The 25,726-nt window shown below is 41.4% G+C and overlaps 1 pseudogene across 1 annotated transcript; it reads left to right on the top strand.

The window, feature by feature from the left end:
• The first annotated feature begins 12,238 nt into the window (after positions 1 to 12,238).
• On the top strand, positions 12,239 to 23,678 carry LOC311146243 (WW domain binding protein VOPP1-like; annotated as a pseudogene). The gene is made up of 5 exons: positions 12,239 to 12,286; positions 13,760 to 13,818; positions 17,436 to 17,513; positions 22,412 to 22,542; positions 23,539 to 23,678. The product of its transcript is annotated as a WW domain binding protein VOPP1-like (transcript).
• Positions 23,679 to 25,726: the final 2,048 nt, after the last annotated feature.

The following is a 25,726-nucleotide window of genomic DNA, read 5'->3' as shown; positions in this document are numbered from 1 at the left end:
AAATGTGTAGAATTGCAGGAAATTAGCTGTAAAACAGGGAGGGGGGTGTGGGTACCTAGACCTGCAAGCAACTGTGTCCCCTCATGATGAGTTGAGAATTCTGATATTTCAACAACGATTGTCTGGAATGCGGTTTTAACCAATCAGCATTCAGGATTAGACCCACCCGTTGTATAATTTAAAATATATGATCATATATTTCAATAATATATACATCTCAGAACCCAATACAAAAATATAACAATATGGATATGTATTTTCATCATGCAAAATGTTCTCAGAACATTATTTACATTTACATTTACATTTACGTCATTTAGCAGACCCTCTTATCCAGAGCGACTTAAAAAATGTCAACGCATTTAATGCTTTGAAATGTATTCCAGGAATTACTTATGCCTGTTACCACGAGCAGCGGTCGCAGAAGCACAGCGGTTTGCGTCTCCCCTCCCCTAAACACTCGAAGAAGACGCCTGTCACAAAAACAGGTGTGTGGTCTACACAAGCACATTATCTATAAAAGAAATGTCAGAGTCGAAATGGTTATCTGAGTGATACTTACCTTTTATGTTGAAATTGTAAAGTTTAAATGCGTAAATTGATGTGACAACTGTGATCTTGACATAGAGATGACTGGGTTTCCTGCTATACAAGGCTAGCCGATAGAATAACATAAGAAAAAATGGCGGCAGATAATATTCTGGTTTGAATTTATTGATTTATAGCTCCTCTGGTTTCTTTCTACTGCGTTTACATGGTTTAGGCCCTGATACCTCCCCACCCAAGTGTTATATGTTACAGAGTTGTATTTTTTGAGAAAATCTGTTTACGCTAATGCTAAGCTAACTGCTCTAACGCTAGCCTGTCAAGCCTATAGAGTTGCTATTAGTTTAGCGCCTACCGTTAGCTGGCTTACCATTAGGTGGTTGATGGGTAATTTATACTGAACAAATTTATAAACGCAACGTGTAAAGTGTTGGTCCCATGTTTCATGAGCTGAAATAAAAGATCCCAGATATTTCCATACACACAAAAAGCTTATTTCTCTCAAATGTTGTGCACATATTTGTTTACTTCCCTGTTCGTGAACATTCCTGCTTTGCCAAGGTAATCAATACACGTGACAGGTGTGGCATATCAAGAAGCTGACTAAACAGCATGATCATTACACAGGGAGCGTGCAATTGGCATGCTTACTGCAGGAATGTCCACCAGAGCTGTTGCCAGAAAATGGAATGTTCATTTCTCTACCATAAGCCGCATCCAACGTCGTTTTAGAGAATTTGGCAGTACATCCAACCAGCCTCACAACCGCAAACCACGTGTAACCACGCCAGCCCAGAACATCCACTTCCGGCTTCTTCACCTGCGGGATCGTCTGAGACCAGCCACCCGGACAGCTGATGAAACTGAGGAGTATTTATGTCTGTAATAAAGCCCTTTTGTGGGGAAAAACTCATTCAGATTGGCTGTGGGTGGGCCTGGCTCCCAAGTGGGTGGGCTTATGTCCTCCCAGGCCCACCCATGGCTGCGCCCCTGCCCAGTCATGTGAAATCCATAGATTAGGACCTAATGAATTTATTTCAATTGACTGATTTCCTTATATGAACTGTAACTCAGTAGAATTCTTGAAATTGTTGCATGTTTGGTTTATATTTTTGTCCAGTATAGTTATTTAAAGGTTAAAACAGGCTTATTTATATGTGTATTCCCTTTTATAGAAACATAGTACATAGTACATGATTGTAAACTTTTATATCATCTGAGGTAAAGATGAATAATGAGAAGGTATGTTTTTAAATACAAGTTCATGTATTAGCTAATATTATTATTTTAAATAGAGGATGTATTGTTACTGTACTTACAATACTTTCTAGCAAAGTACAGAGAGATCCTTGATGAAAACCTGCTCCAGAGCGCTCAGGACCTCAGACTGCGACGAAGGTTCACCTTCCGCCAGGACAACGACCCTAAGCACACAGCCAAGACAACGCAGGAATGGCATCAGGACAAGCCTCTGAATGTCCTTGAGTGGCCCAGCCAGAGCCCGGACTTGAACCCAATCAAACATCTCTGGAGAGACCTGAAAATAGCTGTGCAGCGACGCTCCCCATCCAACCTGACAGAACTTGAGAGGATCTGCAGAGAAGAATGGGAGAAACTCTCCCAATACAGGTGTGCAAAGCTTGTAGCGTCAAACCCAAGAAGACTCAAGGCTGTAATCGCTGCCAAAGGTGCTTCAACAAAGTACTGAGTAAAGGTCTGAATACTTATGTAAAGGTGATATTTCAGTTTTTTATTTTTTATACATTTGCAAAAATGTCTAAAAAACAGTTTTTGCTTTGTCATTATGGGGTATTGTGTGTAGATTGATGAGGGGGGGAAACTATTTAATCAATTTTAGAATAAGGCTGTAATGTAACAAAATGTGGAAAAAGTGAAGGGGTCTAAATACTTTCCAAATGCAATGTAAGTATTATACATATATGCACATATGTGTATATAAGTCTGAAATACACTGCTCCAAAAAATAAAGGGAACACATAAACAACACAATGTAACTCCAAGTCAATCACACTTCTGTGAAATCAAACTGTCCACTTAGGAAGCAACACTGATTGACAATAAATTTCACATGCTGTTGTCCAAATGGAATAGACAACAGGTGGAAATTACAGGCAATTAGCAAGACACCCCCAATAAAGGACTGGTTTTGCAGGTGGTGACCACAGACCACTTCTCAGTTCCTATGCTTCCTGGCTGATGTTTTGGTCACTTTTGAATGCTGGCGGTGCTTTCACTCTAGTGGTAGCATGAGACGGAGTCTACAACCCACACAAGTGGCTCAGGTAGTGCAGCTCATCCAGGATGGCACATCAATGCGAGCTGTGGCAAGAAGGTTTGCTGTGTCTGTCAGCGTAGTGTCCAGAGCATGGAGGCACTACCAGGAGACAGGCCAGTATATCAGGAGACATGGAGGAGGCCGTAGGAGGGCAACAACCCAGCAGCAGGACTGCTACCTCCGCCTTTGTGCAAAGAGGAGCAGGAGGAGCACTGCCAGAGCCCTGCAAAATGACCTCCAGCAGGCCACAATTGTGCATGTGTCTGCTCAAACGGTCAGAAACAGACTCCATGAGGGTGGTATGAGGGCCCGACGTCCACAGGTGGGGGTTGTGCTTACAGCCCAACACCGTGCAGGACGTTTGGCATTTGCCAGAGAACACCAAGATTGGCAAATTCGCCACTGGCGCCCTGTGCTCGTCACAGATGAAAGCAGGTTCACACTGAGCAGATGTGACAGACGTGACAGAGTCTGGAGACGCCGTGGAGAACGTTCTGCTGCCTGCAACATCCTCCAGCATGACCGGTTTGGCGGTGGGTCAGTCATGGTGTGGGGTGGCATTTCTTTGGGGGGCCGCACAGCCCTCCATGTGCTCGCCAGAGGTAGCCTGACTGCCATTAGGTACCGAGATGAGATCCTCAGGACCCTTTTGAGACCATATGCTGGTGCGGTTGGCCCTGGGTTCCTCCTAATGCAAGACAATGCTAGACCTCATGTGGCTGGAGTGTGTCAGCAGTTCCTGCAAGAGGAAGGCATTGATGGTATGGACTGGCCCGCCCGTTCCCCAGACCTGAATCCAATTGAGCACATCTGGGACATCATGTCTCGCTCCATCCACCAACGCCACGTTGCACCACAGACTGTCCAGGAGTTGGCGGATGCTTTAGTCCAGGTCTGGGAGGAGATCCCTCAGGAGACCATCCGCCACCTCATCAGGAGCATGCCCAGGCGTTGTAGGGAGGTCATACAGGCACGTGGAGGCCACACACACTACTGAGCCTCATTTGGACTTGTTTTAAGGACATTACATCAAAGTTGGATCAGCCTGTAGTGTGGTTTTCCACTTTTAATTTTGAGGGTGACTCCAAATCCAGACCTCCATTTTTTTTTTCATTCAACTATGTAAAGAAAAAAGTATTTAATAAGATTATTTCATTCATTCAGATCTAGGATGTGTTATTTTAGTGTTCCCTTTATTTTTTGTGAGCAGTGTACATGTCACATATATGAAAATGGCCAATTCTTATATATTTCAAGTTATATGTACAGTTGAAGTCGGAAGTTTACATACACTTAGGTTGGAGTCATTAAAACTCGTTTTTCAACCACTCCACAAATGTCTTATTAACAAACTATAGTTTTGGCAAGTCGGTTAGGACATCTACTTTGTGCATGACACAAGTAATTTTTCCAACAATTGTTTACAGACAGATTATTTCACTTATAATTCACTGTATCACAATTCCGGTGGGTCAGAAGTTTACATACACTAAGTTGACTGTGCCTTTAAACAGCTTGGAAAATTACAGAAAATTATGTAATGGCTTTAGAAGCTTCTGTTAGGGTAATTGACATAATTTGAGTCAATTGGAGGTGTACCTGTGGATGTATTTCAAGGCCTACATTAAAACTCAGTGCCTCTTTGCTTGACATCATGGGAAATGAAAAGAAATCAGCGAAGACCTCAGAAAAAAATTTGTAGACCTCCACAAATCTGGTTCATCCTTGGGAGCCATTTTCACCGAGGCGGACTTCGTGGCCGCTGAGGTTACAGAGGAGCCGGAGTCCATTGCCGGTAAGATTAGCATGTACTCTACCGCCACCACCACCACCAACTCTTAACGCCATAACCTCCACCCTGCAGCCTACCCTTGCTCCAAATCTTGGTAATATATAGTTCAATATAGAGTGATTAGAAATGAGTGTTTATTGTACCAACACTCATGTTTTCTTGTTGTTTGTTTGTTTTTGCTTAAACCCACAACCAACAGCTGCAGCATTTCTATTGGAGTTGTCCTCCAGGCTGAGGCTCCAGGAGGCGAGGCCAAGGAAGAGGAAGCCTCAGTCTGCGGCTGAACTGACAGCCTCACCTTACAAAAGGTTGCTGGAGGAAAAGGCTTGACGGAAACATCAAAAATAAGAAAAGAGAGAGAGTAAGAACGAAGCAGGTTCTTCCAAAAAAGGCTGTCTCAAAGAAGGTTGTTGCAACACAAGCCACATCAGCCACCAAAGAAGGGGATGCGGAATGTATTTTCTGTGAGGAGCTGTTTTCAGTCACAGGTGGGTAATGGATTAGGTGTGAGCAGTGCAGGAGGTGGGCTCATGAGTTGTGCTCCAATTTTACTGGGGATAGCTTCATTTGTGACGTATGTACAAATTTGAATCTTGCAATAGCAGAGCATGAGTTGCCACATCAATGTTACACTGAATTAATTAAGTTTTTGTTATTAAATGTTATATTCCAATGTTATTAGTTATATGATATTCCAATGACCATTTAAAAATAAATAAAAGCAATGTCATTTTAAAGACTGCTGGGATTTTAAATCTTGCATTATTCAAACAATATTTAGTGCAATTGTACATAATGGATTGTAAGGAAAAGGAACAACAAAGAAAAAACGAAGAAAATGAATGTGCAGGTGAGTTAAAAAGAGGGACTTTACATCAAATCTCCTCAGTGCGAATATTAATAGTGACATGTGCAACACAATTTCCCCCCCATATTTTATTAAAATAATTAAAATAAGACAACTAGACTTAGCTTTGAAGTATTACTTACTAAAGAATTTCTAAATAAAACTGATGAAATGGTGTTAACACACTTGTGAGAAACCCTATGCCATAATCTCCTCCCGGGGTAACTGGCACCCGGGGGGGTATTCGCCTAAGCATGACCATCATCCACATACCAATTAGACATTGTTCTTAGGGGGAGCTAGATAACCCCTAGTACCCTAAAGGCTTCATAATTCAATTCATAAAGGTCATGTTAACTGACTGACCCCATTCTCATCGACAGGGCTGTAGTGGAACAGGTTGAGAGCTTCAAGTTCCTTGGTGTCCACATCACCAACAAACTATCATGGTCCAAACACACCAAGACAGTCGTGAAGAGGGCACGACAAAACCTATTCCCCCTCAGGAGACTGAAAAGATTTAGCATGGGTCCTCAGATCCTCAAAAAGTTATACAGCTGCACCATCGAGAGCATCCTGACTGGTTGCATCACTGCCTGGTATGGCAACTGTTCGGCCTCCGACCGCAAGGCACTACAGAGGGTAGTGCGTACGGCCCAGTACATCACTGGGGTCAAGCTTCCTGCCATCCAGGACCTCTATACCAGGCGGTGTCAGAGGAAGGCCCTAAAAACGTATTGATTTAGCAAGCTAGCGACCTCTGCTTTAATAGTTAGCTAACATTAACGTTAGCTGACGTTAATAACCGACAAACTTTGACAACCATGACCAGTCCAGAAATGAAACTAGCTACAATGTCACAATGTAATTAGCAACACTACTACAAATACAATAGCTACAATTACCTGTTTTGAACTTTTTGTCCTGCTCGAGCTGCGAAGTAGACGGCTCGGGCAGCAGAGGCAACCGTTGCTGGATCGTGTGTTTTTGGTTCTTTTAGTGGTAATGATAGCTCCCTGTTATGGATACTTCAGCAAGCATTGATGTTGGCAATTGCCAATATATGCTGCTATTTGCTATGTTGAAAATTACAATCACAGATTTGTAACACAGACAGGAAATAGTAGCATATTGTTGTTGACTTGGTGATGTGAGGTCTCAATCTTGAATTAAACTTAGTTTCGGTTCAGCAAAAATGTGGCATGCAACCTTGGGTTATGACAAAGAAACACTATTACAAAGTTACACAGTTGGTGATACAATTAATAACTTACCCGGTTTAGATACGCTGTTTTATTTTTCTTCTGTCTTCTCAGAATGCGCAGACAGCCCATAGCTACTGTCAAAAGTTCCATGCAGGAAAATGTTCGATGTCTCACAAATATGAGGTGGGCAAAATAATAAATGTGACATTAAGCAGACGCTTTTATCCAAAGCTACAGTGTGCATGCATTCATTTTCAGTTCGTGGCCCTGGGAATCGAACCCACAATCATGACGTTTCTAGCGCCATTATTTATTCCATTGACTGTGATGGTCGTTATTTATTTAGCTATTTTAATAGGCTATAGACTAAATTTGTACGAGTTTAATAGGCTACTGCAATAATTCAACATACATGGTTGTAGGCTGCATCACTCCTTCAGCCTACGTAGCAGATTATCAAATGGAAGACATGCGTTCCTCCAGGCTGCGCTCTGCGGTCGCCGGGCACACGCCACTATTGCTAGGCCTACGATTTTAGAAAATACAATTATTATACCTCCTAGGCTACAACATCACAGTGCGATGAGGAATGTATTATTGTTAGTACACAATTATTGTCTAGGCTGTAAACTGCAATGATGTAGGATCATTTGAATAACCGCTCAAACGTCCTTTTGTGTTTCTTGCCGAAATAAAGCCCTGATTATACAACCATTTGGATCAGTTAGCGGTTTATTCTCGACAGTTTACAAGGTCCAGAAAATTACATTAGGCCACTCATATGGTGTATTTTGTCAGGATGTATCGGCGTTTACAGATAGGCCTACTATAGAAAAATAGGCTATAGCCTTTGACACTGAGATGTGCTGTCAGTCGTGGATCATGTAGCTATTCCAAGTCGTCCTATAATTAACGTGGCCACAGTAATTTATATGTCTAAAAATCGCTATTGCCATTATATTAAGCCAGGATTGTCCGAAGGACTGAAATTAATAGAATTAGTGTGAGTGGGGTTTAAAATAAAATCTGTAGTAAAATCTAATTAATTTATAGCATAGATTCTACCGGTCCTTCTCCATCTAATAGCCTAATGGGCCGAATTTTAGCTTGCAAATGATCCAGCAAATTCAAGGTGAAATTATTACATTAATTCGTTTTTTTATTCTTCCATTACCTGCCGAATAAAAACCACATATGGCCTACTTCTGAAAAAGGTAATCGGGCAAGATTAGCCTGAACCAAGAGTAGCCTAATGTGATTCTGCCTGACTCGGGAAGAGCTCGGCCCGTATGAAGCCCCCCGAGTCCGAGTCGATGCCGAGTCCACCGAGTATAAAACGGAATGGGCCCGAACCCACCGTTTTGACTGTATCAGATCCAGAGACACAGAGAAGACCAGCAAAGACCAAGACAGACTACTTCAAACACAATACTTCACTGAAAACCCACTGAAGAACTCACACATGTACAGATTTTCAATTTATTTATAAAAATGATCACCATATTAATTTCAGGGTCATTAGCTTGGGATCTTGTGGCAACATCGCTCTCTAGTGTATTCAAAGTGCAATTACAGTCGTGGAGGATAAGCGCAACCAAGGACAGCACTGTAGCAGATAGCTTTGCTTGAACGAATTTCCTAGGCTATCTTGTAGTCCGTTGTAAGCATTTCGTTCGAAGATTATTACAACGAAATTAAATGAAGAATTAATTCAGTACTTTTAAAATAGAGTTCAGACCTTCATCTAGGTCAGGACTAAAGGAGTCTTAACCATAGACCTTATATAAACCATAAACATTTAGGGTGTTTTCACATATAGTCCTCTTTAATATTACCGATCTCAGTCCTCTTTAAAGTGAACTCTGTGGTAAAAAAAAAAGAGCCTAAGATCTCAGCTCTCTTTGTATTCACACTGCCCTTGTCTTTGAATGAGGACTCAACTCTTTTGCCAATGCACTTCACCTATTTTGAGGTCCAAGTCCTCCTTGCATTCACATGCAGGACAAGCCATTCCATCAGAATGTGTTATCTTACAGCTAGATATACCATATACCTACTTACATTTTGGAAGCTAATAAAAGGTGAGACATAATAATTGTAATCAGAAGATACTATTAACATGTAAATATTATTTGGTAATAGAATAAATAGTAGAAGAATAACTGCAGATTAAATAACGCTGTAATTGAAAATTGTACACCCAAGAGCTAGAAATATTTTGTACAATATGTTGTGATTCTTACCAAATATGTTGTCGTCTTCTCACACTATTCAAACCCCACAATCGAAAAAACAGTTAGTAATTTCTCTTAGCCTATAGATCACATATTGCAAACAAATAATCTGAACTAAAAACTCCACACATATTTTTGGAATTTCTGTGCATCCTTGACAATCTCTAATCAATATCGAAAAACAGCAAACGTTTTTTCTGCGAACCTGCACATCATCATTTTCTCTCTTTTGTGGCACTAATGTGAGGGGCTATGGCAGGGGTTAACGGTGTTGCAGTAGTCTAGTGTGTGGTGCGGGAATACTGACAAGCGAACCTGGGGAGTTTTGTGTTCACAATGCCCAGACAATGACAGAAACACATACAATACAAGTCAAAGGTTTGGACACACCTACTAATTCCAGGGTTTTTCTTTATTTTTGCTATTTTCTACATTGTAGAATAATAGTGAAGACATCAAAACTATGAAATAACACATGGAATCATGTAGTAACCAAAAAAGTGTTAAACAAATCAAAATATATTTTAGATTTTACATTCTTCAAAGTAGCTACCCTTTGCCTTGATGACAGCTTTGCACACTCTTGGCATTCTCTCAACCAGCTTCATGAGGTAGTCACCTGGAATTCATTTCAATTAACAGGTGTGCCTTCTTAAAAGTTAATTTGTGGAATTTAGTTGAGCCAATCAGTTGTGTTGTGACAAGGTAGGGGTGGTATACAGAAGATAACCCTATTTGGTAAAGACCAAGTCCATATTATGGAAAGAACAGCTCAAATAAGCAAAGAGAAACAACAGTCCATCATTACTTTAAGACATGAAGGTCAGTCAATACAGAACATTTCAATAACTTTTAAAGTTTCTTCAAGTGCAGTCGCAAAAACCATCAAGCGCTGTGATGAAACTGGCTCTCATGAGGACCGCCACAGGAAAGGAAGACCCAGAGTTACCTCTGCTGCAGAGGATAAGTTCATTAGAGTTACCAACCTCAGAAATTGCAGCCCAAATAAATGCTTCACAGAGTTCAAGTAACAGACAAATCTCAACATCAACTGTTGGCCTTAATGGTCGAATTGCTGCAAAGAAACCACTACTAAAGCACACCAATAATAAGAAGAGACTTGCTTGGGCCAAGAAACACGAGCAATGGACATTAGACCGGTGGAAATCGGCCCTTTGGTCTGATGAGTCCAAATTTGAGATTTTTGGTTCCAACCGCCGTGTCTTTGTGAGACGCAGAGTAGGTGAACGGATGATCACCGCATGTGTGGTTCCCACCGTGAAGCATGGAGGAGGAGGTGTGATGGTGTGGGGGTGCTTTGCTGGTGACACTGTCAGTGATTTATTTAGAATTCAAGGCACACTTAACCAGCATGCCTACCACAGTATTCTGCAGCGATATGCCATCCCATCTGGTTTGCGCTTAGTGGGACTATAATTTGTTTTTCAACAGGACAATGACCCAACACACCTCCAGGCTGTGTAAGGGCTATTTGACCAAGAAGGAGAGGGATGGAGTGCTGCATCAGATGACCTGGCCTCCACAATCACCCAACATCAACCCAATTGAGATGGTTTTGGATTAGTTGGACTGCAGAGTGATGGAAAAGCAGCCAACAAGTGCTCAGCATATGTGGGAACTCCTTCAAGACTGTTGGAAAAGCATTCCTCATGACACTGGTTGAGAGAATGCCAAGAGTCTGCAAAGCTGTCATCAAGGCAAAAGGTGGCTACTTTGAAGAATCTAAAATATATTTTGATTTGTTTATCCCTTTTTTGGTTACTACATGATTTCATATGAGTTATTTCATTGTTTTGATGTCTTCATTATTATTATACAATGTAGAAAATAGTAAAAATAAGTGTGTCCAAACTTTTGACTGGTACTGTACATATATGTAATCATACGTGGACATTTTATGTAAAGAAACGAAAACATCATCATTACCTAGTGTCACAGCATGTCGTTATTTGTTTTTATAACAAAAAAATCCAACCACATAACTGCCCGCGAGACGTCCATCACGTGAGTGGACTTGATTCACCAATCACCACGTTCTATGCACACATAAGCAGTAAAAAACAAACAAACACGTGAGACCGTTATGGAAGTTGTTTCACAGTTATATCACCGCGGAAAAGTTCGGATTACTTTGTTTGACAGAAGCAGTTTATTCACTAACGAGTCAAAGGTCTTCGAAGGCAATTCAGAAAAGGGTAGGTAAGGAAATCAAGCTTGAATGTAAACCAGTTTAAATTCAGTGCGGAACTAGCTACTCATTCAACGAGGACAACATTGTTACCTGCATTGCAATATTGTTCCCAGTAAATTTGTGAAGTTGTTGTATGTGTGTTAATGTATTTGTTCTTGATGTCATGTTAGAGCATATACTAATAATTTGTATGTCAATTATGAATTTCCTGGTCATTGGTCTAGTTTCAAGTTACTTTGTGTAAGGCATTGGAGACCTAACGGTTCCTATTATGTGCATTTGGAATGATCAGCACCCGCAGTGCATCCCAGCCATAATAGCCACTTATGACACTGCACCATTTTCTGACTGATAGGAAGGGAAGCGCTTATCAACTCTGCACACTGCACAAAGACCCAAGACAAGTTCTGGACAGATATGCTCAGGAACACAGCAATGTTTTGTATAGTTCTGTATAGTTTTGTTAGTTCAAAAATGTGCCAACTGCCATCAACAGAGAATTTGACGATTCAATATATTTCTATGGATTAACTAAATAAATCAGTATTAAAACTGTTGGATCTGTCTGCATATGATTTGTGTGATCAAAATGTTGTGACACTGAATTTGTGACAGTGTGGAGTCATATGCACTCACTAACTGTAAGTCGCTCTGGATAAGAGCGTCTGCTAAATGACTAAAATGTAAATGTAAAATGTTTAATGGTCTGCGAGTGCTTTCAAGCAGTGTTTCTGCGACCTTGATTGCAGTTTTCCTCGGGATACTTTATTATCATCTTTATGCGTATGTGTACAGAGTGGACACGTATATGTGTGAAAAGAATACGCTACGTACGATACGATTTAATGCAAAAGATAGTGACAAACTCAACTGTGAAGAAGAGATCAGCTCCAATTGCTTGACTGTCTGAAGCCGTATCGACCAATGGCACCGACTGACAGCGCATTAACATCGGACAGTCGTGGCCGGTGGCTCACCAAACTGCAAACGCGCTATGCGACGAGATGGTCAAAGAGTGATTTCTAAACATGTCTGATGAATTTTGGACTATCACGGTATTTAGGTGGAGGCTACTGTCCGTGAGCGGAGTTAACATTTCGTGAATGATGGCAGTTCTGTGTGGAATCATATTTCTGTTTTGGTTAGTAGATGAGGTGAGTGATATTTAGTCAGAAAATAAATTAAATGTTAAAGTGAATAATTGTTGTCCTTTTTTTGCTTCCATTAAAACGTTTAGGCCATGGTATGACGAGCTTCGGAACTGTCTCGTTGGTCTCTCAAATATTATAGCCCTGGGGTTAATTGAACATCAACAAAACACTGAGCCCTGCTGCTGCAGAAGTTGTGGGATACTGAGAACTATTCAGGCCTATGAAAGCTAGGCAGTTATGTAAGGTTACATAAATCCGTGGTATATTGAATTATATTCTGTGCATAATGTATTAATATCTATATTATATTCTTGAAATGAAACAATATTTAGAGAAACTCACCATTCATAACAGTCTTACTGGACTCATATTTACATCAGCCCGGATCGTATCATATACCACAATATTAATTTGTTTGGCCTTGTCTTGCCTCTGACCATTTGGTTCCATCCAATAAGATACAATAAATAGATCACACAATACCATTTTACAAAGCCTACTGCACATGCAAACAGACACATGCACTCACGCACACCTACAGTTCACTCATTCGCACGCACGCACGCACGCACGCACACACACACACACACACACACACACACACACACACACACACACACACACACACACACACACACACACACACAGGCATCTCTTCCTCTGCTAACCGCAGTGACAAACAGCTCTTTGTGGTCTTGTTCGTGAGCCCAGCTCCTCTGCTGATGACCAAAGGCGAGCTCCAGTCCTGCTCAGGGGCTGCCTTTGTGTCCACTTGCCATGAGTGTAAATGGAAGGGACACCCTGATAGCTGCAATTGACCGTGGACACAAACATCCACCTGGCAGATCTAGGCTGGAGTGTTTCCCACAATTACTCACATCAAACAAGGCTAGCTGGCTCGCCTCACAGCTCACACATGCCTTACATGGTGATGGATGGACATCAAACAAAGGGGATGTCTCATCCTCATCATCATAGAAGCCAGAGCCTCAGAAAAGAACACATGGGGAATAGTGTGATTATGTCTAGTGAGGGCAGTAATAGTGAGAGTCCACAGCCTGTTTTTCTCCAGTACCTCATTTTAGAGTCTTGTTATACATTAGGCGCTGGGCCTGGTCTGACAGAGGCTGCATTGAACTGTATGTTGGCAGAGTGGGTTCTGGTCTCGTCTGGACTTTGCAGTCAGTGGTTTACAATCATCTTGAGTTGGCCTCTGAACATAGAGCATTGCATGTAATATACGTTTGGTTCATCAAATATAAAGTGATTTTATATACCTGTGTTAATGACAAGCCAACCAAGTCCTGTTTGGTGGTCACATCTGGCACATCACAGATAAATAAAACTATAAGGAATTCACATGGTGGACAAGTTTCCTACTTAAATGCCCAACACTTAATTTTCCCTCTGACTTGCCCTCTGATCTTCTACCAGCAAATATAAATCAATGACCAGTTTTCTTCTTCTCATGGACAGTGCACAGCTTCCAAGAAGTACTGCTGGTATTTTGAAGGAGGCTACCCCATCTATTTCATGTAAGTATACTGTACACACACATGGGTAACAGAATGATCTGGACACAGACAACATTTCATTGCAGCATACGTTATATTAATTGTTAAGACATTCATATTTTACAACACATCTTCATATTTATTTTTCAACCTTCATTTAAATTAAACTGTTTGTGAACTTAAGGAGTGCAGTCTATTGATTCCCTCTGGCTTGTATAAAGGCCGGGTTGTGTTTGATTCAATAAAATGGTCCCTGGATGTGGATGAATACAGAGAGATCACTCAGATTGGTAAAATTATAATGAGTCAATACCGGCCTATGACTGCACTTTAATAGAAGATTGATTTTGGCTGTCATTCAAATAGCATGCCGTCGAAGCGGCAAGGAGAAATAAAGAATAAGCTGTAGCTTTTCCCAATAAAATCGCATACAGCATCCACTGGGTTGAGAAATCACCTTGGAGAAGATCTTTGATTTCGATCTAAATCATTTAACAAATGGGCTAAGCATTAGTCTTCAGATCAAGTCTTTGAAATTATAAAGACATGTTGGCCACTAGGCTGGCCACTATGCTTTAAGAAATGCTCTACAGTGGTGGTGCGTCAGAATGAGTTATGGTGGGAGAGAGAGGAGATCATTATCGCAGTGACTGGGGGATTTGGATTGCATTGCCTCTATAAAAAAAGTGCACACACAAATCTATTGAAATACAGTATAGTGCAGGCAAACTGTGTGGAATTATAGTGCACTACTAAGAGAATGCTGGCTCAGCTCAATGCCCTTTCCTAGGCCCCAAATCTGACACGAGTTAAGCGAGCGTAAATGGAACGTTATTCCCTTTTTATGCACTGTTTGCGTATTTTGACCTTGAACTTAAGCATGAGAATAGCATACTATTGACCTGCTATTAGTTTGGGTGGAGATCTAAGAAATTAAGGTGTGGTGGAGGTGTGTTTACAAATATGCTGTATTCTGACCTTGACTTCATTCCTTCATAATTCCACCACCTTTACGCGAGAGGAAACAATGAATAAGTTTGAGAGAACCTACCGGTTCCAAGTGGAAAATGCATCTACTTAATTTAGTTTTATAGAAATAACAGTATTCTCCATGCACTGTAATTCACAACTTGATAAGAACTATTGAAAGGAGCTAGGTAAATGAGTAATCCGTTTGGATAAAGGAATTGTAAATATAAATTACACTTGTTTTAGATCTGTTTTACCTTATAATCACTGGAGACAAATGTGAAACCAGTCATATGGCAGTAAACTGAAGTATATCAACATATCAACTTTCCCACAGTAAAGTTTATGAAATGCTGTGCCATTATGCAGAATTGTAATTGTACAGCTTTTTAACTTGCAGGGATGGGTACTTTCGAATGTCTTAATTATAGGCTACGCCGACTTTCTCTGTTTCCTATTTCTATCATGTTAAATATTAGCCACTATCAGTATCGACATTCAGTAGGCCTAATAACAACACATATTCCCTTCAGCTGGTATAGCCTACATTATCATTCCATTTAGTTACATTGTTTAGTTTACCTTCAATTGCTTACTCTGTGAACACCGTCACGGCCATGTGGTTGTTGCTGAGGATCATTAGTAACAGTTGATAATAGAAAAAAAAGACATTTAGGCTAATTCAATCGTTATGGAGCGGAGTGCAGACTAAACTGTAACAGTTTGAACCCAACGCATGGCACAATACTTGGCTGTGTCATCACACAGTTCCATTGTTAGCGTAGGCAATAGACGAGGGTATAGCCTACTATTGTACACTATTCTCCCTATTATAATTCTATATACACTAATCTTCCAACATTACCATGGGTTAAAAACTGAATGTGGCAATTTTCAGAATGACTCAAACCACTATTTTTGATTCATCAATATATTTCATCGCTAAAGGTTCTCCAAACCAGCATTTTTTTATGATTCATACATACTTTCCTAACCCTAAAATGTGCATGAATAATCTACAAGATCGGAGTATTTTTTAAATCTACTAGTTGGTGTTGAAACGGAGACGAATATGTATATATTTAGATGGCTTTCTTTCATTGATCCCTATTTTCTGAACCTGTTCTCTCGATGTATTCTAGTCTGTCGACTAAATTCTAATTAAACGTACACCGTATTTAAAGGGATGGCTTAACATATATGTACTGAAAACCCTATTGAATGAAAACGCCACGAGAAAAACTGTTGGCCAGCAAGTGGGAGAGTTCACAGCTGTTGAATTACATTTATTCAGTGAGCGCAAGGGAACCACACCTGCAATGCCCATTACACACCTTCATAAGGTAAGTCTGAATACCAACTACTGAGAAGTGCGCAAGAAAGGCATAATTTCCTAAGTCGGAATCGGGCCCCTAGTGATGTGTTGCTAATGACTTGTGTACTGGATGGCCTTAAGGATACTTCGGGATTTTGACAATGATGCCCTTTATCTACTTCCCCAGAGTCAGAAGAACTCGTAGATACCATTTTTATGTCTCTGTGTCCAGTATGAAGGAAGTTAAGAGTATCTGCTAGAATGCTAGCAGAGACCCATATGCTATTTAGCATTGGCTCACAAAACTACCTTCATACTGGACACAGAGACCTACAAATTGTGTCCACGAGTTCATCTGAATCTGGGGAAGTAGATAAAAGGCCTCATTGCCAAAATCCTGAAGTATCACTTTAATGCTGAAAGCTGGGAATGTAGCTCTCACCCTTTTAGTACTGCTGGTGTTGAAATACAGTACAAAATACTGACAGTAGGAGAGGGAGTATTTCAAATGTTGAGGAGGATTTGTCATGTAAGTGGATTGCCGTCAATTTAGCCAGAGGATTTAACGTTCAGTGCAGCTCAGTGGATGATGAACATTTCTCTGAAATCTGTAATGATCCATAAATAATCTCTCCTCCATGTTTAAAACTGAAGCTGCTATATGCCCTTGAAAAACATCAGACACTGCTGCTCTCTGTGCAGGGCAGATCTGAAGACTGGAACTGCCAAATCACATCTCTGCCTCACACAATTAGCCCCACCCCATCAACAGAGAAAAGAACATCACACTGTAACTAACAGATTATCCTACAATAAAAATTATTTGTGATTTTTTACTAAGTATGATTAATTGTTACCTAAAAGTTCCAATATTTGACGTAGAAAACCTTTTGTGTCTGGGCCAGGGTGTGTGTCTGCGGCGTACACACACTAGTCAAGTCACAGAGAGCAATTCATCATCAGCTCTCCTGTATACAGATGCTGCCAATTGATCTGCAGGGGGTTCAGATAGCTATCCAACTTCAGCTCAGGGACTCAAGACAAACTGAAATGAATGGACGTGGAACTAAACTCAGTGCAACCTCAATAGTTTACTTAATATTCATCTTAGACCGCAGAGCAGATTTCATCTGCTTGACGTGTCTATTTTACTGGGCCACTTGGTATTTTTCTCAGACTTTTCCCTCAGTATTGTAAATTGAACTCTGCCTATGAGAACTGCCATTTGTCTTAATGTGTTTTGATAGGGATGTTGGAGGACTATACTGTTTGCACAAAAGCCTTCTCTTAGTCAGTATTCTAGATGCTGGTGATTGGAAAAACATTTTCCTCTGTGTGTGTGTGTGTGTTGTAGATGCCGGTCATATGAGGACTGTTGTGGGACGCGGTGCTGTGTCCGAGCCCTCTCCATCCAGAGACTATGGTACTTCTGGTGAGTTCCCCCAAGACTAGCCTGCCAGTCTAACTTCTCTCCTCCCTCCTCTCTCTCTTTTTCTCAATCTACTTTCTCTCTGTATTTTTCGCTATCTCCTCCTCTCCTCTCTCTTGCTCTCACCAACTTGCCCCCTGCATGTACTTGTGTGCATTTATGCATAATACATTGGTTTGTTCATAGAGTTTGTGGTCCTTTGGGAACTCCTTTGTTTCTACTTAGACCGTGCCCCTCATGCGAGGGCTTCTTGCTGTAGCTTAAAATAGCTACACTGGCTCACAGTGAAATGCTTTATTGTTATGACATTATCCTAGTATGCAATTCAGTCATTGTAGAAACTGCTCTGTGTGTGTGTGTGTGTGTGTGTGCGTCACAGGAGGCTGCTGAGGGGAGGACGGCTCATAGTGGCTGGAATGAAGTACATGGAATGGTTTCAAACACATGGAAACCATGTGTTTGATGTGTTCAATACCATTCCATTGACTCCGTTCCAGCCATTACTATGAGCCCATCCTCCCCAATTAAGGGGCTGCCTGTGGTGTGTGTAGCGTAGAAGTTCATCTTGACCAATGCTCCCTCAAATTTTTTGGGGCACTGAGCAAATGTTAGGTCTTGTAAGCGGAAACTTGAACGTTGTGAGAATTTTGTGCAACTTCCGGTGCGTGTTTACAGTGAACACTGAGGCTGTACCCTTACAGTTTTAGACAGTAGCCAATAGGCTATTTGAGCATAATGTAGACCTACCAACAAAACCAATGGAGCAAATCCCATAGCATTTTCACATGGAAATAGCTTTTGATTTCTTTGATATAGCCTACAGTAGCTTATATGTGGTGTTCAATGCAGGCCTACATTGCATGATACTTTTAAAAACCTTTTTACATTATGAAGGGCTTGACATTAATTAATGATTTTTTTACTTGGTCTGTAACACCATGGGCCAAATAGGTGACTGTAAATTGCGTTGTATTGTGTAGTATGAAACCACTTTACAAAACAAAATTAATTATTATTAACATACAGAGAATTAGACAATGTAGGCTACCCCTCTGCGTATTTGCATATTCAAGCCTGTCTCAAAATACAACACTGCCCCTTTAATTAAGACATATGCTTTTTACCTGACTGGATTTTCAAAGACAGCTTGAAATGTAGCCTACAGGTTTTGTGCTCTTGTAGGAAGAAGTAACTCTAAATTGCTGACCTATACTTATCTATAGCTGGGCTAATAACTTTGCTAACTAGCAAAGAATATCAACAAATGTACACACACGCGGCTCTACGGTCTGATCTGAAAAGCACATACCCCTGCCAATAGAATTATACACTGTTGTGCTCTGGCTCTGCCTATAACAAAATCACAGACTCAATCTTGCAAAGTTAGATTTGTTTTGTTTTGTTTAATTGAAAAGGGACTGATATAATGTTGATTCGATCAGAGAAAAAACGTTGATATATATAGTGCAAACTAATCTCTTGCGTCTCTGCGCCGCATGGCATTTCTTCAGCACAGCAGTACTGGAGGAGGTGCGCGGCAATGCGCGCAGTTTAGAGGGAACATTGACTTGACTTTGGGTTGTTCTTCAGTTCAGTACACCAGTTTGAGAGAAAGGTCCTTGTACTATATTTTAGGATGAAGAACAAAACAATTAAAATAAAAGACGCATTGTGTTCTGATTGTGATCAGATCTTCCTGACCACCTCTGGAGGTAGTTAGGCACCCATTGTGTCTGGATATCTCACAAGTGTAGACAGATCTGGACAGTGAAACCATTTAAAATCGGAATTATCCCGCCCTCTAAAACCATTGACAGGTGGCACCATTGTCTTATGCAGTGGTGACCCGTCATTCAGGGCAGGTGGGGCAACCCCCCCTTTTTTGGAGGGGGCGGGGGGGATTGCCTGTTTTGCATGTTATTTTGGCATTAATACGTGTCACATTTCAGTTTGCAAACACTTGCATTTTGGAGCTGCCTTACTCAAGAATGCAAAAATAATCTTGATAAAGAGTTGATAAAGCCGCATGCAAACATGGTCTATTTTTTGCTTTCTTGAGTAAGCCAGCTCCAAAATGCAAGAGTTTCAGCCTAGCTCAGTGCTTTCTGTGGTGGTGGGACAGCCAGCGGAAAATACAGAGTGTAGCGGTTGGTAATGTTTTCTAGTTGCGTCGTGATTGGCTCAGTGTTCTGTTACTCATGGGGACACTACGTCACCGCCAAAAGGGTAGAGCTCGAAAATTCAAGCCCCGTTGGTGCTGCCATAGAGTTACATTAGAAGTGCCCATCCAAGAAGACTCAAGGTCATTGGCCATAGTTAAAATGATGTCAAATCACGTTATATCTACAGTAGCTTTGATTGGATTGATCATGTCAACATCATACTTTCAAAATCTTAGCTGGCAGTCATCATGAATCAAGTTGACAATCTACTGGCAAATCTTTTTTAATCCTTGTCATACAAAGATAAATAATGAAGAGAAAGTATAGGTAAAACGTATCGGTGCTCATCGGCCATTGGCCATAAACATTACACAACAAGTTGGAAATCGCAAATTCAACATTGAGTGGTTTGGAAGGAATCAATGGCTAACTGCAGCATTGCAAAGCAATCACTAGCCTGCTATTCAGTGGAGTGGTTTTGTGGTCCCAAGTCTGGGTTTAAGGGTCTCTTTTCCAAGCTTAAAATGATAAACATTCAATATTGGCCATGCTGTCAATCAAGCAAGATTTATGCTGCGCTCAAAACAACTGTTAACTCTGAACTGGGAAATCTGACTTCAGTGAGTTCAAGACAACTGGGAACTCGAGAAAAAACAAGCTCCGACTGGGAAAATACGTTTTGAACGGTCATCCAACTCGGAATTGTAAGTCGGGAACTCGGACCTCTTTCTAGAGCTACGACCTGAAGATCACTGACGTCATCATGATTCAACCTGGTTTTTTTCAGAGTTCCCAGTTGTCTTGAAAGCACCATAAATCCAGAGAATGCCAGACTTTGATGCCAAAGTTTGATGACAAAATAGAGCCCACGAAGGACCGCCGCGCCACCTTCCTGATCAAGTGAGCACAGCACAACAAGGTGAGTCCAAAAATGTTGTATGATGCTGCATAAATGATGTAATATGCCAGAGAGATATGTATACTGTAGCTAAGAAAGTCATATTAAGTGAATGTTGTGTAGTAAACTGTTAGTAACCCATGTGCCTCACCCTAATAATTTGGTATATTTTCCCCTCTTAATTTCGGCTACTGTTCTGACTTGGTGGTGCACATGTAGTCAATGGCCTGTTTTAGAGAAATGTAATCACAGAATATTGTAAGAGCTTTCATTGTCTGCTTATATGCCCCCTTTATTTATCCTACAGTTCTGACTTGGTGTACAGGGAGAATACTGTAAGAACGGCCCATGTTCTGAATTCTGTCACTGTACATTTCAAAAGTGCTGAACAAATAGTTATATTGACTACGTCCGTCCTAGTTCGCTCATTAATGTCTTAATCGAAATTACGGATTGCCTCTTATCCACTTGTCGTCCCCGTATGCCATAGTTTGTACATCTCAATTTGTTTAAGCAAGTCAGCCATATCAGCAATGGTTTTTTTAAAATCAGTAAATGAGGCTGAATGATCTGTTTTGCTGCCAGACAAGGCTCTTCTGATAGCCAGATGTAGCAGTGGTAAGTTGTTGGGGCTGCTGTTGGGACTCTGCTGTTGGGACAGCTTTATGTAGGCCCTAACAGTTTGTGGGAACAGTTTGTCACCGTTATAGTACAATAGTATTGTTTAGTGGCTTTGCTGGCATGCATCCCCCAAATGTTTTTGTTTGTTTGCCCCACCAAGATTTACATGCTAAAATCACCACTGAATAAATAAATATTATCACTATGTGGACACAGTGGATGAATATGAGATACATTTTAATACCATGTGTAGACACATCTGAAAATATGGGCACAATCAAAATGTGGATAAGATCAGGACAAAGGATGCATGTAAGTGTAAAGGACATCATGCTGCTTGCTTAGCGAGTACCACTTCCTCCCGATTTGGCGCGAACTCGGGACCTCTGCCTTGCTAGCACATGTGACCCCCCTACTGAAGCGTATTACCTGTCGGCGCCACACGGAAAGCTACTGTAGCTATTCTCTGGCGCAAGTGGGGACACTTCAGGCTGAGGAGTAAGTTTCATACATCCCCATATGCTACATTCACCCCTTAAACTTACACAACAGCGACCACAGCATTGACCTGAGCGCAACTGTAGATCCGGGTCACAGCACCACTGTAGAGGACGTCACGCTGCTTGCTTAGTGAGTACCACTTCCTCCCGATTTGGCGCGAACTCGGGATCTCTGCCTTGCTAGCACGTGACCGCCCTCCTGAAGCGTCTTATTACCTGTCGGCGCCACACGGAAAGCTACTGTAGCTATTCGCTGGCGCAAGTGGGGACACTTCAGGCTGAGGAGTAAGTTTCACACATCCCCATGTGCTACATTAGCACCAGGTATAAACAAGGCTTATGAAAGGACTTTATGCAGACAGAACAGACAAAGAAAGGTCCCTCAGCCTTTTCAAACATTCAGAGACAGAGCCAATCCAATTAATATAAATATTGGGCTATTAAGGTATTCATATACTAGTGTAGTATAACTGTCTGACTGTCAAGGATGAACCCTCTCAGTCCAGTAAATTGAGCCCATGAGTTCTTTCAACGACTGCCACTGATATCACAGTGGACTCAATGCCTGAAAGTCTATTTTCCCGAAAGTCAGAACACCTTGAAGCTCTTTCTTATTCCTTTCATGACCTCTTTCTTTTATCTCTTAGTCTGGCTATGTAAGGCCACGAATTGATGGTTAAGGAACGTGTATTATGTACGTTTTGCTGTCTGTGTTTGCAGGCTACTGCTGATGATGGGCATGTTGTTCTGCTGTGGGGCGGGGTTCTTTATCCGCTGACGCATGTACCCCTCCCCCCTTCCCGAAGACATCTTTAATGTGTCATTCACCAGACACCCAATGACAGCTCCAGGTGAGTCCCATATGGACTTCCTCCACCTCTAGTCCCTCTCCCATTCTTTCTCCCCTCACTCAATATCCCTTTTCTTTTCTTACTCAATACCCCACATCTTCTCTATTTTATCTCCCACTCCCCCATCAACTTATTTCCTTTTCTCCTTTCATCTCCCACTATTCCAGACTCAGTGCAGTCATTTATACATAGCACATTACAAAGGAACTTTTCTCAGCTTACTCCAGTCCTCCAAAATGAATCTGGTCAGAAAGGAACACTGTCTCTGATCTCATACAGTACAGTGATTGACTCTCTTTTTCTGATTCTGGATCCCAAATGGCACACTATTCCCTATATAGTCCACTACAAATAGGGTTCATGTCAAAAGTAGTGCACTATGAATGGAATAGGGTGCAATTTTGGACTAACTCTGGGTCTGCTTCTTGGATCCATTCTGGCTGATGATGTCACTCTCTGAACACATCCTTGCTATTTTGACACATACATACACACACACACACACACACACACACACACACACACACACTAGCCCCTCTAGTCAGTGACCTGGAAATATGGGTATTAATATTTCATGTTCTGGCTCTGGAGGGAAGAAGAGTAAAACATAATGACACTAATATTCCATGTGTTTTCTGTGTTGAGGTTTAAAACGTGATATGTTCTAGTTCAGTGCTGCACCAAGATCTATGTCCCTGAGTGGACCAATTGAAACTGAGCTGTTGAAGAGAAATGCTGCTTATTCATATTCATTCCTCTAATACATGCTCAGATTCTGACCTCACTCAACCCAAATGTCACTCAGTTCAGCTCTCACTATAGCAGTCAGGCAGTGTGGCAGAGAAGTCTGGACGACAGTGGTATTGTCGTGATATGCCCTGTATTGCTGGCCACGTTATTTACGTCAACCTTACGAAACAAAATACACAATATACAGTGCATAGATGGTAACCTTTGTGAGTTTTCATTCATTTATCTACTCTATTTGTCCTCCAGGACTGCAGCAGCCCAGCATGCAGAACTATGGGGACCCAGGAGGGAGGATCCTCACCCCTACCTCCCCCCTACAACTGACAGCAGAGAGAGAGAGAGTTCTCTGCACATCACCAGGGAAGGGTCACTATCCCACGTTTTGACTCATTTGAGTAAAAAGCGAGTCTCATATGGTAGACCACTAGAAATGGAATAGCATCTCTACATTAAAAACATGCATGCTCGGACAGTTTCCCGGACACAGACTAACGCTGGTCCTGGACCAAAAAGCATGCATTGAAGCATGCATTTAAATAACTTTTTAGACCGGGACAAGGCTTAATCTGTGTCCGGGAAACATTACATTAAATATTTGTCATTTAGCAGACGCTCTTATCCAGAACGATTTACCAGCCCTGAGAGCAGCCTCAGTCTGTACCACAATGGCTCGGTATCAAAGTGTTTGCTTTCACGTCACCTCTCGTAGATGAAGAGCCAGCGGTAAGGTGAGACCCAACAGAATAAAAAAAGACATGGACCAGACATTTGTCTTTGTCTATTAACACCTAGCCTGCCTGTCTGCCTGCATGTTGCTCTGTCAACAACACTGTCAGCTGGAAGAGCAGCATCTATCTGAGCACAACTCACTCAGGATACTGTATTATTGCCCACTGTCTGGTATGTGTTTAATATCGCTGCCATTGGAGCATTTAGTATCTCTATTTGAGGCACAAGTTTAGATCAGAAGCCTGTAATACTGTGGACATACTATAGTCATGGCAACAGTTTCCCTTTCAAATCAAATGAAATGTTATTTGTCACATGCGCCGAATACAAGAGGTGTAGACCTTACAGTGAAATGCTTACGTACAAGCCCTTAACCAACAATGCAGTTTTAAGAAAGAATACCCCCCAAAAAAATCACACAATAAAATACAATATAAAATAATACGAAATAAAAGTAAAAAATAATTCAATAGCGAGGTTATATACAGGGGGTACCGGTACCGAGTCAATGTGCGGGACACCGGTTAGGATGTGTGTGGGGGGGGCAATGCAAATAGTCTGGGTAGCCATTTGATTAGATGTTCAGGAGTCTTATGGCTTGGGGGTAGAAGCCTCTTGGACCTAGACTTGGCAATGCAAATAGTCTGGGTAGCCATTTGATTAGATGTTCAGGAGTCTTATGGCTTGGGGGTAGAAGCTGTTTAGAAGCCTCTTGGACCTAGACTTGGCGCTCCGGTACCGCTTGCCGTGCGGTAGTAGAGAGAACAGTCTATGACTAGGGTGGCTGGAGTCTTTGACAATTTTTAGGGCCTTCCTCTGACACCGCCTAGTAGAGAGGTCCTGGATGTCAGGAAGCTTGGCCCCAGTGATGTACTGGGCCGTACGCACTACCCTCTGTAGCGCCTTGCGGTCGGAGGCCGAGCAGTTGCCATACCAGGCAGTGATGCAAACAGTCAGGATGCTCTCGATGGTGCAGCTGTAGAACCTTTATGTCTCTTAAAATTCATTTTGGTGCATGTCTTTTCTCTATATTAGTCCTGTGAAGCTCAGTTGGTAGAGCATGGCGTTTGCAACGCCAGAGTTGTGGGTTCGTTTCCCACGGGGGAGCAGTATGAAAAAAAAATTATGCACTCACTAACTGTAAGTCGCTCTGGACAAGAGCGTCTGCTAAATGACTAAAATGTAAAAAAAAATATATATATATTAAGGTAGTGTAGCCTATAATCTATGCAATTTGCTAATGAATTCAGGTGTAGAGTGTGGTCATTGTTTCAAAAACAAAATTCACAGTATCCTGAATTAACATAGAGCGTAAATATCACCTAATAAAGTGATTAGTCTGGAAATAAATTGTGTTCCTTCCAAATGTTACAAGTTAAGGTCGCTACAATGCTCTTTGCCCAGAATCCTAATGTAATATGTCTTACCACAAGCTTCCAGTGCTCACGTTTCCCATTCAACAGGAATACTGATACATCATAGAAGACTTTAAACCACTAGGTGTCAGTATGATGTTCAACATGCAGCCAGATGTGTTATTCTGTGCTCTGGAGGCAAGCTGCTGGGCTGTACTGGTGTACCACACAAACCATTGATTTTCTATATCACATTAGTTCAATAATTTCCAATGGATTTTATCAGTTTTGATCTTCACCCATTTCCTTGAATTGTGTGTGCCACACATTCAATTCTGCAAATGGGTGTT

This window comes from Coregonus lavaretus (assembly GCF_964263955.1).
Source record: "Coregonus lavaretus genome assembly, chromosome: 19".
Taxonomy (NCBI): Eukaryota; Metazoa; Chordata; class Actinopteri; order Salmoniformes; family Salmonidae; genus Coregonus; species Coregonus lavaretus.
Note: the sequence above shows the minus strand (reverse complement) of the source record. Positions and strands in the feature narration are given on the sequence as shown.